Raw genomic sequence first — 13,020 nt, 5'->3', positions numbered from 1 at the left:
ATTAGTCTTATAGCTTAAAAATTATGTGCTCCCTTTAAACAATTCAGCCACTATGAAAATAAAAATTACTTGAAACCCTTTCCTCCAAGATAATCACTGATAATATTTTGGGGAAGCTCTTTCCTGAAATCTATGATTATAGAATATTATCTCAAATTTCACCTGAGTTGGACCATTCTAAACATGCTATTCTGTAATCAATATTTTTCCTTTGAGAATAAAATGTGAATAGCTTTTCATGTCAGTAAATAGATCTATATCATTATTTTAAATGGCTGTTCAGTACTGCATTGTTTATATACATAATTGAATTAGCCCGGTGATGGACATTTACGTGTTTTCCTTCTATAGTCAAGAACCTCATGTAACAACCTTGTATTCATCTTTTCCAAATTGTCGGATTATCTTTTTAAGGTGAATTCTTAAAAGTAATAGAGCTGGGTCAAGAATTATGCCCTTTTTACAGTTGGATTCAAGTTGCCAAATCGTCTTCAGATTTGCAGGACGACCAGGAGGAAGCTGCTGCCTTAGTTCTAGCGTGAGACTGTCGTAACTGGGATGGCGAAGAAAGTACAGTCTCACAGGTGATGTAGCTCATTTAGGCCTCTCTTCGGTGGGTTGGCAAATTCCTTCCCTTTTCCCTTTGCTTCACTTCTTTTTCTTAACATGGAGGCAGAACTGAGAACTGCATCTCCCAGCATATTGCAGGGACCACAGTCCCTGGGAATTGTAGTACCGGGCCTGAGAAGGGCCCGGAAGGAGGGCAGGAGACTTTGGGGGCATGCTGGGAAATGTAGTCCAGCGAGCGTCGGTAGCGGTGGGGGGGGCATTGTGTGCGCGCGCCCGGGTAAAGAGGTTGGAGATGCTGAGAACATCGCTACCTGGGGATAATGGAGCCGCGTGGGTGACCTAACTTCCTTCACATGTGGTCTTTGAGTCTACAAAACCGCCCGCGGATGGTTGACTTTATTCCATTGTCCATGACCGGGGAGGGCACCGCCCCACCGCACTGGGCGCGCGGCAGGAGCCGCAGGCCGCGCGCGGGTCGGAGCGGGGCATGCCGGGAGTTGTGGTCCCGGCAAGCTGAGGCTGTGGGACGTGTCGCGGCGCTGCGCCGGCTCCTCCTTCCCCGTCCTTATAGGTCCCCCGCCCCTTCCCTTCGCCTCCTCCTCCCTCGCCCGCAGCCGAACGTCCCCTCCCCCCATCCGTCGGGCTTCTCGGCGGCTACTGCAGAGGATTCAGAGCCGAGTCGCTGAGGAGGAGGAGGATCCCGGTCCCTGCGCGCCATCCGCCACCTTACTGGACACGGGCGAGGGAGCGAGAGCGTCGCCTCTGTACCCTCTAGAGAAGACAAGGGCATCGCCACCTCAGCCACCGCCGTCGCCGTTTTCGCCTGCAGCGGCTCTCCGGTGAGCAGACCCCCCCCCCACCGCCCCCTGGTCCGCTCGCCCTGAGCCTGGGCCGGTGGTACCGGGGAGAATGAGAGTGGAGGCTGCGTGAGCGCGGGTTGGGGGAAGGGGGTTGAGGTCGCGATGGAATGGCAGGCTGGGAGGGGAGACTTGTCCAGGCGCGGGCTGGGGGTGGGGTGAGGGTGGGACCCGAGCAGGTTGGGGGGCCACAGGAGAAGGGGACTTTTAATGGGGAATAACCGGACCTGGGACAGGAACGTGGGTTCGGGGGGCTGGGGTGGAATTTGGGATGGTTTAGGGGCGAGCTGGATGATGAGACTGGAGTGGGATGGCTTTTAATGGGGGAGGGGATTGAATGAGGGTGGTGGATTTGGGGTTGGCCTGGAGCAGTTGACAGTTTGGGATCCGAGCTGGGGTGCGGGGTAAGGAGATCATTTCAATAGAGAGTGGGATTGCAGGGTTGGATAGGACCCTGGCGCGGGGGGGGGGGATTGTTAATTCAGGAGGTTGGAACTGGGGGTGGACCTAGGGCAGGCTAATAGAGGTGGTGGAAGCTGGGGGTGGGGGGCTTGGCGTGGGTTGAGACCTGAGCTTGAAGTAGGCGTTTGCCATCTCAGGGTGGTGGAATTTGTGGAGACTTACGGAATCGCGTGGGTTAGAAGAGCAGAGGAGGTAGAATTTGGGGTGTTCCTGGGGAGCTGGTGGGAGTGGGACTTTCAATGAGGGGAGTGTAATGGTGACCTGGCAGGAGCGGGGTAAATTAGAAATTAGGCCCAAAATGGGCGGACAAGGATTGAAATTGGGCGGAAGGCGGAGGGGGGTGCACAGTAGGATGGGATTTCGGGTGATCTTAGAACCACTGGAAGGGGCATTGGTGGCTCTCTGGGTGCAGGGTTAAGGCAGAGGGCACAGAAGTCACCGCTGAGCTCGATTCACTGAAAGAAGAGTGGCAGGTGGTGAGCAATGTTGGGGGATGGTGTCTTGAAGAAAATGTCCCCTGGTCAAGGTGGCAGAGGGAGTTTTGGAGAAGGAATGTCTGAGAAGAACTGGTAGGACTGGCGAGATGGTTGCTAATGGGGAGGTGCAGAGGGGTTCTTTACGGAGTGGGAGACATCGGGTTGGTGTGGACGGGCAGGGAGGCTGTGGAGGGGGCAGGAGCAATGCTGGGAAGACGCAGGGGAAGGATTTGGATGGCCTTCAACAGGCAGAAGCAGGTGAAGGGCTGGACTTAAATGGACAGCTTTGGAGGCTGTGGTCGGGGGAAGACAGTAATCACAGGGACTTTGCAGGGGACAGAGAAGGTACATGAAAGACTCCCAGAGGACGTGGTAAGCTGTTAGTTTCATCTTTTTGTTGCATGTATATTAGTATTATATTTGGAAGTAAATCAACCCAAAGGGGAAAGTTGAGAGAGGCTTCAGTTAAGGTAGAATGAAGGAGGGGAGCATGTCTTCTGTTACAGACACACCTTGGAGGTACTGCAGGTTTGGGTCCAGACCATCACAATAAAGTGAGTGTTACCATCACGTGAGTTGTGTGCTTCTTGCTGGTGGAGGGTCTTGCCTTCGATTTGTAAAAACTGCAACATTCGTATAAATCTGCAACATTCGTATAGCGCAACAAAGCAAAGCACAATAAAAGGAGGTATGCTTGTATTGATATAAAAACAAAGTTTGGAGAGAAAAGCCCACTCCCAAACTAAAGGTGGAGAAGATGAAACTGGAATGTGATAGATGTCTTTCTATATGATGTCTCTGCGTCTTTTCTGCCTTCCCCTTGGTGCATTTAAAAATTAGTCCTGGAATTTAGAATTCAATAGATTTGATGAGCTTGAGGTAGCAAAGGGAGCGTTCCTTGCTTGAGAACTGATGAATGAGACTGAAAAATATAAAGCTGAATTCATCTTCTAGTCAGGCAGCGTGCATGTATGCAGAAAGAGCTTGGGCCTTTTTTTTTCTCCTCTAAAAATTGATTGCTTGAAGGCTCCATTTATTGGTGTCCTGGTTTGCAAGGCAATTAGGCCCATCATTGTATTGCAGGCTAACAATCCTGAGATGAATCTTGGCACCACCGCTTTAAGTAAACAGAGGGAAGACAGGAAATATGGAAATATCATAAATATTCATTGGTAAGATGGTTTTGGTATTGGTGGAGTTTTTCATTTGATTCTCTTCTGACATTACTTGATGAGATTTAAAAGAATCGGACTATATTTCTATAAATTGAATTCAGGTGGTCAGAATTCGGTCAAATGTGGATAAAGCATATAGAATCATTTTTGTTTTATTTTTTAGAGGATGGCCTTACATTACATTTAGAGGACACATTACATTAACTACAGAAACAATATCTCCATTTATTAGAAATTTTATTTAAAGCTTAATGATATACTTATTCTCATGGCCGAATGGGGAGGTAGCGGGGTGTGCATGGACGAAGCAGTTTTCTGGACTGAATTGCGTTAAGTATGATACCTTAAACGAAGTGGCTATTGATTAGAACTCTGAGGAAAAAATGGGGAGGAATGTAAAGAGGATAAAATCGGCACCAGCAGGATCAAAATAATTCTTTTTGTTTAAGCTTTAGAGTTTAGCTCACAAACACCATTTTCCTTGGCTTTCACAGTTGCGCAAATAAAAATACCCAATATTCAGAATTTTTTCCCCCCCAAAACGGGCAGAATGGTGGAAGGTTGGACTTATCCTTGGAAGTGAGAGGAAGCTTTCTGTATTAGAATGAAAATCAGGTTTAAGTCGTTACCTCTAATTCGATGAGAGTGTAATCTAATTAATGCAAGCGTTTCTCCTCATAACTTTACTCTGGGGTCCTGACATTGCTTTGTGGATCTGCAGGCTTTATCTAGAAGTGGGATGTTTATATTAAAGCCCTAGTTTTGGAAAGCTCAAAATGAAAAGGAATTGCCTGGGAGAAACGTCTTTGTGGATTTTTTTTTTTCCCTTCATAGCTGTGGTCACCTGTGCTGTAGAAATGTATGTAAAGTGGTTTAGTATCTTTTCATTATTTGATTCTCTCCGTAACTGGTGAGAAGAGGAGAGCAGATGGATGTATTAGTAGACAGGCACCTTGGTAGGATGAATAGCCTGTGAATTTAGACGTCAAGAGTCCTGGATTCAAATCCGTGTTCTGGAACTTGATAGCTGAATGATTTCAATAGTCATTAAAAACCTTTCATACTTAGTGGTAATGGTTACACGACATTGTGAATGTACTTCCACTGAATTATACACTTAAATGTGGTTTAAATAGTTAAAAAAAAAAAAAGCTTTCATACTTCACAAAGTTGTCAAGGGGAACAAATCAGTTCATGTCCTGAAATAACTTTGTCCTGAAAACGCTGTGAATATATGAAATATTTGTTCACTATTTATTTACTTTTTGACAGCTAAGTGTCAGGAGAAATGAAAATGAACAAAAAACAGTTGTCAAAGAGCTCTCAGTGTTGTGGAAGAGGCAGACTATTTAATAAATAGAGTGAGAGCGGTGAGGCAAAACTAATGTGCTGGTGAAGAGTCTGGGTTCTGAAGTTTGTCCACCATTGACTAGCTATGTGACCTTGGGCACAATGGTCTCATCTGTTAAGTGGGTGTAAGAACTAATCTTATAAAGTTGTTTTGAGGATTAAACAGAATAATCTGTGGAAGCATGGAACACAGTGTGTTACATAGTACACAGTAAAAAAAATTAATTGTTGCCATTAGATAGGAAGTGACTAGAATGTGAATGCCTTGTGTGTCCTACTGCCATTGAGTTCTCAGTATTATTATTAAGGAGGTGTTACTTTGTATTATCATCTCATAGGTTACCTGTGTACTTGCATGTTTGTACTGTAGTCTAGGAACTTTTAAACAGTCAAGTACTAAATATATTAGCTTCCTCATCGATAAAGTAAGAAAAAACTACTCTGAGAGGTCATATGACTTGCTTGTTAGTTACAGTTAGGAAATGGAAGAGTCTGGATTACAGCCCCAAAATTCTGATTCTTCAACCCTGTTTTATCTTCTTTTAAATTGTGAAACAAGTCATAGATATAAAAGTGCATATAACATAAATCTTCAAATTAAAGAATGATAAATTGAAGATCTATGTTTTTGTTACCAGCTTAATAAAAAGGTGATTTCTAGTATCTTGAAAGCCTCTTGTGATTCCCTGCCTGATTGAATCTTGCTCTCTCAGACGTAACCAGTCTGCTAAATTTTGTGTGTCATTCCCTCGCTTTTTTTTTATAGCTTTACCAAACTAGTACATACCCTAAACAATACGTTCTTTACCTTTGCAACTTTATATAGATAGAATTATGCTGTATGTTTTCTTACATACATAATTGACTTGCTTTATTCTTATTTTTTAACTTTACAAGAGCTTTATTACTTTCAATGTTAAAATAGCATATGCTCATGGTAGAAATTGGAAGTTACAAAAAAGTAAAAGGAAGCAAAATTATTGTCTGAAGTCCCATTACTCAGCAACACTTCTTATTTATATGTATATAAATATACATATTTATTCTTCAGTATATGTATGTATATGCATACACGTATGGGTACTCTAGATAGCAAGAGGAAGGCAGTTTGCAGTATCCAGATGTGGCTCTACGATATTTGGAAATAGGAATGGGAGGGAGTCTTAGCTGTGAAAGAGCACTGTCTTCCAGCTTTATTTACTAGAGACTAATTCTTCGTTATACCAGCTTCGAACTTCATGTCATAGTTTAGTAAGTCACTTAACTCTTTTGCTCAGAAGTTTTGTGCATCATTCTTTTTCTAGAAATACAGTCTCATACGTGATCCTCACCTGACTGTGTAGGAGGCTCTGTTTCTGCTGTACAGAGAGTACCATGAATAGGATACATAGTATACATATCAGTTATTTGTATCAGAAGCTGAGCAACCTAAACACCAAGAATTTTTTGTCTAAGAGATTTGAAATCCAAATTCATTAATAATTTGTTGGAGCTTCAGTTTACTTATCTGTAAAATTAGGCTCATATGAGATAATAAATGTGAAAATGCTTCTTAAACTGTAAAGGACTATATAAACGTTAGTTGGTTTTTTGCCCCCCCTCTTAGTTTATAAACCTGAAATCGGGGCATCCCACACTGGCAAAAAGCTTGTGGTGTTTGGGTTATTGCTTTCTGGTTCTGCCAGTGGAGGAAAGAATACATGAAGGTCAATTCACAGTTCCTTCCTTGAAACTTGAAGACTATTGGATATAGTGGGACAAAGAAGGTGCTAGAGAACTTTCTCCTAGTGAATTTATGGAACCTGGTCCACATGAATTGTGCTGGCTAGCTCAGAATGAAACAATTGAGGCTTTATTGAAGTGGTGAATGCAGTATACAAACAAATATAGTCATTTCCCTGTTGGTTTTCTACCTGTAACGAATTACATAGGCCAAGTAGTAAAGTGAGATGAAATATTTGTGCCTATGTAGAAGGGAGCTCATACTCCCTTGCTGGGTTGTTGTGTGGATTAAATGAGAGAAGAAGGACAAAGAACCTGGAACGTTGACTGGTACATACATAGTCTGTGCTTAACATGGTAGCTACAACCATTATTATTTTTATATTACTTATGAATTGTTTAGAGCTAACTTTTTCCCCTCCAACATGTTCTTTTGTTATTCCGTATTTGTCTGGGCTGCATCTCCCTTCATTCGTTTTACCTTTGGATTGTAAATTTATTTTAATGTTTTAAATAAAGCAAAACAAAGAACGTAAATCTACAACCTCAGTGCAGTCCAAGGCCAAGGAGTAGGAGTCTTTGTGTGTGACAGACAAGTTTAAGGCATCTGTTCAGAAAGGATCTGTTGAGTGACTGTTAGATAGCAGGAAGGGAGTCCTGGAAGTGTGGGCTACGAATCTTAAAATTCCCTGCTTTCAAGGAGCTATAATCAACCAAGTGGGGAGACAGACATGTCACACATAACCAGCGTCGTGTGATAAATGCTACAGCGGAGACTTGGGCAAGGGGCACGAAGAGGATGGAAGTTGGCATGGCCCGATCCCCCTGGGGGAGCAGGGGAGAGAGGTGCTGGGGAGCTCATGCCCTGACGGCTGTGCGGACGTGCCCTGGAAGGAGAGGTTAGGAATGGTTCCTGCTGTCAACAGCACAGTGGTCCTTGATGCTTCCCTCCCAGTGTTCTCGTAGGCCTTATTTTGTACCTCTCTTTAAGGCCGTTCTAGCATGTGTACCTACTGTACAAACCAAATAAGCAAATCCCTAAACATGCTCTACCGTCAGGCTGCTGTTCTCTCCACATCCTGTGCCTTCCAGCTGAAAGCCCTCTCACTACTAAATTCCTTCATCTTGACTTTGTCCATTCGATGAGGCGTACTAAGGAACATATTTCATGGTTTCTGCTCTTCCCAGTTTGTTGTTTAGCAGGAAGAGCTTTCGAAGCTATTGAAACTAACTGATGTTTAAGAAGAGACCTTTACTGATGCTGCTTTCTCAAGTAAATGTTGGTGTTCCTGAGGGTTGGCTTCCTTAGCTCACTGGGCTGTTGTGGTAAGACTCCTTCCTTCAGGAGTCTTGCCCACTCTTGGCTTTAACTGCTGCCCATATGCTCATGACTCTCAAACCTGCGTGTCCAGCTCAGAGCTCTCTCCTCAGCTCTGACTTGTGGATCTCGCTGGCTGCTGGCACCCACATACATCCCTGTCTATCCTCAACTTCAGTGGGTGCAAAGCGGAACTCATTTCCCTACCTACTGATTCTGACCTCCCCCATGTTAGACGTCCTCCCACACAAAACGTTAAAATCGTCTCTTCCTGCAGCTTTGTCTTAACTTTACACGCACTACCATCCGTCCAGTCGCTCAAGTCACGAATCTGTGCCCTTAGTCTTTTCTTCTCCCTTCTCTCTCAGAGCCAAAAATAAATCCTTGTAAATATTTCTGGAATTCAGCTCCCCTTTCCTTCTGTGACCCCTTAGTTCAGACCCATATCTTACCTGGACGAGTGAAGCAGCCTCCTGCCGTCCAGTAAACGTATCTCCCACCCAGCAGCCCGCACATCTGCCAAACAGGTGTCATCGCCCACGTCACTCCCCTGCTTAAATCTCCGCATTGGCTCTAAAGTCCAAGCTCCTGAGCAGGACACACTAGGCCTCGTACGGCCTGTCCCTCTGTTGCTCCTGCCTCAGCTCCCGTCCCTGGTGACACCTGGCAGCCTGTGGTCTCTACACATGTCGTGCAGTTTCACACCTTTGCTCATGCCGTTTCCCCCTTTATTCATTCCCTCTGGGTTGAGTGCACCTCCCCTCAGAAACCTTTCAGAACTCTGGGGGTTGCCTGAGTGCCCCGATTTTGTTCACAGGGAGTGTCCAGTGCGTGTCTGTCATGGTACTGTCCCTGCTTTAGGAAAACGAGCAGTTTCTGTTTGCTCCTGCACTTACACTGTGCGTTTCTTTGGGGCAGGAATTGTGTCCTAATCACCTTTATAGTTAGTTCTAGCTCCTGGAGGGAGGAGGCCTACAAGTAGTGAAAGATTAGCATTTGAACTGATCTTAGTGAGGATAAATGACAAACTGGTAGTATGATATTCTAAGGAGGACTAAGGTGACATGTCATTTTCCTGATACGGGTTTTTATTTATTTAGAATTTAATTGGATTGATAAGGGCTTTGATGATGATATAAAGCACAAGGTTCAAAAGTAGAAAACGGGCTGGCCCGGTGGCTCAAGCAGTTGGAGCTCCATGCTCCTAACTCCGAAGGCTGCCGGTTCGATTCCCACATGGGCCAGTGGGCTCTCAACCACAAGGTAGCCAGTTCAATTTTTCCAGTCCCTCAAGGGATGGTGGGCTCTTCCCCCTGCAACTAAGAATGAACATGGCACCTTGAGCTGAGCTGCTGCTGAGCTCTCGGATGGTTCAGTTGGTTAGAGTGTGAGTTCTTAACAACAAGGTTGCCGGTTGGACTCCCGCAAGGGATGGTGGGCTGCGCCTCCTGCAACTAGCAACAGCAACTGGACCGGGAGCTGAGCTGCACCCTCCACAACTAGCCTGAAAGGACAACAACTTGACTTGGAAAAAAATCCTGGAAGTACACACTGTTCCCCAATAAAGTCCTATTCCCCTTCCCCAATAAAATCTTAAAAAATAGAAAACAGCGAGACAATGTGCTCAGGGGTTGGCAGACGCTTTCTGTAAAAAATATTTTAGGCTTTGTGGACCACATGCAGTCTGTTATTTCTCCTTCTGTTCCTCCTTCCCTTTCCTATCCTTCTTTCCTCCTCTTGTGTTTCATTCCTTGCTCACAGGCCACTCAAACACAGGCCAGGTGTCTGCCATAGGTTGAGAATCCCTGGCATGTTATCAGAAATCAAAGTTGAAGTTGTAGAATATTGGAGAACAAAGAGACTAAAGCAAGTTTATATATCTTGTTTTATTTAGTTCCTTGGGCATTTATGATATCTTTAGTATCTAAAACAATTGTACAGAATCTTCTGTCAAACTACTCTGTTTATGTAAAAGTTTAACATTTTATTAAGTGGGCCACTGATCTCCTTATGAAAGTGCTTTAAGAACTCCCAGGTTTGTAAAACTGCAACACAACTCTCCCTCCTCCCTCTGTTTAGCAGGTCCTTTCAGAATATGCGTATTTTTATGATGATACAGATTATGCTTTTTCTTAAATACAGACATTTTGAAGGAACCATGGGCTAATATATTTTTCACAGTGAAGGTCAATCGCTAGCTGACTCGAGATCATGATTTGCCTTCTGATCACGTCCTTCAATCTTGACAATTTCTGCTGTTGCTCATGTCTTCTAGCCTCTGTTTTATAATTTTTCTATGTATGCTCGTTTTCTGATATGCCCTCCTTCCTTTTATTTTGAGTTGATCATAAAAATTTTTACCTGTAAATACAATTACACTATTTATACTTCTGCAACTATAATTATTTGATCTATAATGCATAGGTTGGTCATGTTGCATTATTTTCATTTTAAGGATAAAGAAATCAAGACTCAAGAGGATCATTTGTCTTAGGCCTTAGGACTAGTAGGGGATGAGGATAGAAAGACAAAAAGGACCTAATACGTATTTGAGTACCTGTGATAGGAAGTATGCTGGGTGCTTTCTTTCCCTTGTATAATTTAATCCTCACGCTTACACTGTATAGGGAGGGTATTGTGCCCATTTTACAGAAGAGGAAACTGAAGCAGCTGAGGCCTGTAGGGATTGATTGGTTTGCATTTGATTACATAATTAGTAAGGGAAGAAAAGCTTACATTAAAAACCTGATCTGCCTTGCTCCAAAACCCTTGTTCTTTTTACTGTGCTGTAATATAAAGCTCCCTGGTTTTAAACTGTTGTCTATGAGTAGTATCTTGGCTACACATTAGAATCACTTGAGGATCTGTTTGAAAAATATAATAATAATACTAATAATAATAAAAACATGCCCCAGTTCTAACTGAATTGTGCTAACAGAACTTCTAGGTGAGCCTAAGGCAGGTGTGTGTATGGATTTATGTTTATAAAGAACATATAAATTAAAAAGAAGTTGTATTGAGGTATATATAACATATGTAACAAAGTGCACAAAAAGTGTAAGTAACCAGTACTTAGATCAAGGAAGGAAACATAAAACCTTCCTCCAACGTAACCAGTATTCTGACTTCCAGCACCGTAGATTATTTTTACCTGTTTATGAACTTCTGTTTATTTTTACCTATTTATTTTTACTTGTTTATGAAGGTATGACTGGCTTTTTGCACTCAACTTTATTTGTGAGATTTATTTATGTTCTTATGTGTAGAAATAGTTTGTTCTTGCTCGTTGCTTTGTGGCAGTAGTTCTCAAATATTTTGGTGTCTTCACTTTTACTGATTAATTATTGAAGACCCCAAAGAGCTTTTGCTTGTGGGTTATATATATATCAATATTTACTGTATTAAAAAATTAAAACTCTGAAATTTAATAAGCATTTATTTACTTAAAAACAATAAACCTATTAAATGTTAGCATATTTTTATGAATATAGCTATATTATCCCAACCCCCCAAATTAGAAGAATAAGTAGTTTACATTTTCCCAAATCTCTACTGTATGACTGGATACATATCTGCTTTTACATTTAATATGTTGCAATTGATTATTTTGATTGTATAATATCTAAAGAAAATGCCGTCCCACATATATATGTGGTTAGAAAAGGGAGGAATGTTTTAATTCCTTTTTAAAATAATTCTGGGTATTCTTTTTGGATACTACACCAAAACTTGACAACTGGTAGTTTCTTAAAGGCCCATTGCCTTGTGGAATCTGAAACCATATCAGTGGGCTTTTCATTGGCTGTTAAAATCCATTGGTGTGTTTTGTACTTTGAATGGATCTTCTACCCATGCATGATGATATTGTAACATCATGCATTGGTCATTTGGAAAACATTGGTTCACTGAGTTATGCAGGTCTACTTATATGTTGACATAATCTGTTACACGATGTCAAAAAATCACATTTGTTAATATTACCACCAATCTTATCAGACAAGTCTCTTCTAATTTTTGCTTGAAAGCTCAAATTTTATCATTGGAACAAGTACTGACAGTTGTTTTCCTTGAAGTGACAGTCTCGCATTGTTCATTTTTGAAAAAATGTCTGCCAAACATCCAAGTCTGAATAATCATAGTTTGTCTGCCATTTGTTCTTTCAAGTAAAAATGATGTTTTGTAAAAAGAACAGCTACTTCAGCTTGCAACTCAATTGCACGAGTGCTTTAGAGCTTTTCCTTGAGATAACTCTTGTAGTTTGGTATGCAGGAGAAGCGCTTTATGTGTGCTTCCCATATCATCACAGAATATTAAAAAGATGTGTCATTAAGGATTGAGATTTAATAAAATAATTGTTGTGGCTTCATGAAGCACATTCTTTATTGAAACTGAAACTAGCTTTTTTTTTTTTTTGCATACCTATGAAGAATGCAATGACATTATTACAGTTTGGTGTCACTGCCTTTATTCAGCACAAGAATGTATATTTTTATTTATTAGTACGATTATGTTTCCAGTCTTTACGTATTTCTTATTGGGAGAATAGGTGGTTTTGTTAAGCCTTTACTAAGAATACTGTTTTGAAAACCAGCATGAATGCAGTTGGTTTTTCTTTGGCTTAGTAGAACCAAAATGCTTTAGAGTTGAGTAGTTTTACAACTTTGTTATGATTTTAGAGAATCATGGGGCTTGGTGCTTATTCTTCACCTTGTGGTGAATAAAGGTGTGAGGTAGCCTTCAGAGCTATCCCCCTGGCCCCCCCTCTGTCGGTGCCTCTGCCTTCCAGCCCACTCCTAGGAAGCTCCCCTCTATTCTCTGCCCACAGCTGGGGCAGTGCAGCCGTGTATGCGGTGGACATGTAGGACGAACTTGATTTGTGAGAAATCTGTCATCTCACTTGGAATGAGTGAAGGTCACGTTGGTAGATTGAGAAGCTGGGGCCTTATGATTGTTTTCTAACTCTTGGTTCTTTTCTCTGCTCCCTGGTTTCCTCTTTATTACCTTTCTGGTCAGTTTTAACTTTTAGATAACGTAAAATCAATGCTGCGAAACCAAGTTTTATCAGTACTCTTGCTTGTGCATTTGATGTT

At 42.2% G+C, this 13,020-nt stretch overlaps 1 protein-coding gene across 5 annotated transcripts in view; it reads left to right on the top strand.

Moving 5' to 3' along the window:
• The first annotated feature begins 1,145 nt into the window (after nucleotides 1–1,145).
• The window catches only part of FAM168A (family with sequence similarity 168 member A), a 149,773-nt gene continuing 137,898 nt past the window's right edge, over nucleotides 1,146–13,020 (top strand). For 2 of the 5 annotated variants that reach the window (XM_033121490.1, XM_033121489.1), the window contains exon 1: nucleotides 1,169–1,409. The gene's annotated coding sequence lies outside the window, so the exon portion shown is untranslated. Of the gene's footprint in view, nucleotides 1,410–13,020 lie in introns of all 5 variants that reach the window. The other 3 variants (XM_033121491.1, XM_033121488.1, XM_033121492.1) reach the window with 3 other exon arrangements.

The sequence above is a fragment of the Rhinolophus ferrumequinum genome, chromosome 11 (genome assembly GCF_004115265.2).
Source record: "Rhinolophus ferrumequinum isolate MPI-CBG mRhiFer1 chromosome 11, mRhiFer1_v1.p, whole genome shotgun sequence".
Lineage (NCBI taxonomy): Eukaryota > Metazoa > Chordata > Mammalia > Chiroptera > Rhinolophidae > Rhinolophus > Rhinolophus ferrumequinum.
This window is presented reverse-complemented; position numbering and strand designations above follow the sequence as displayed.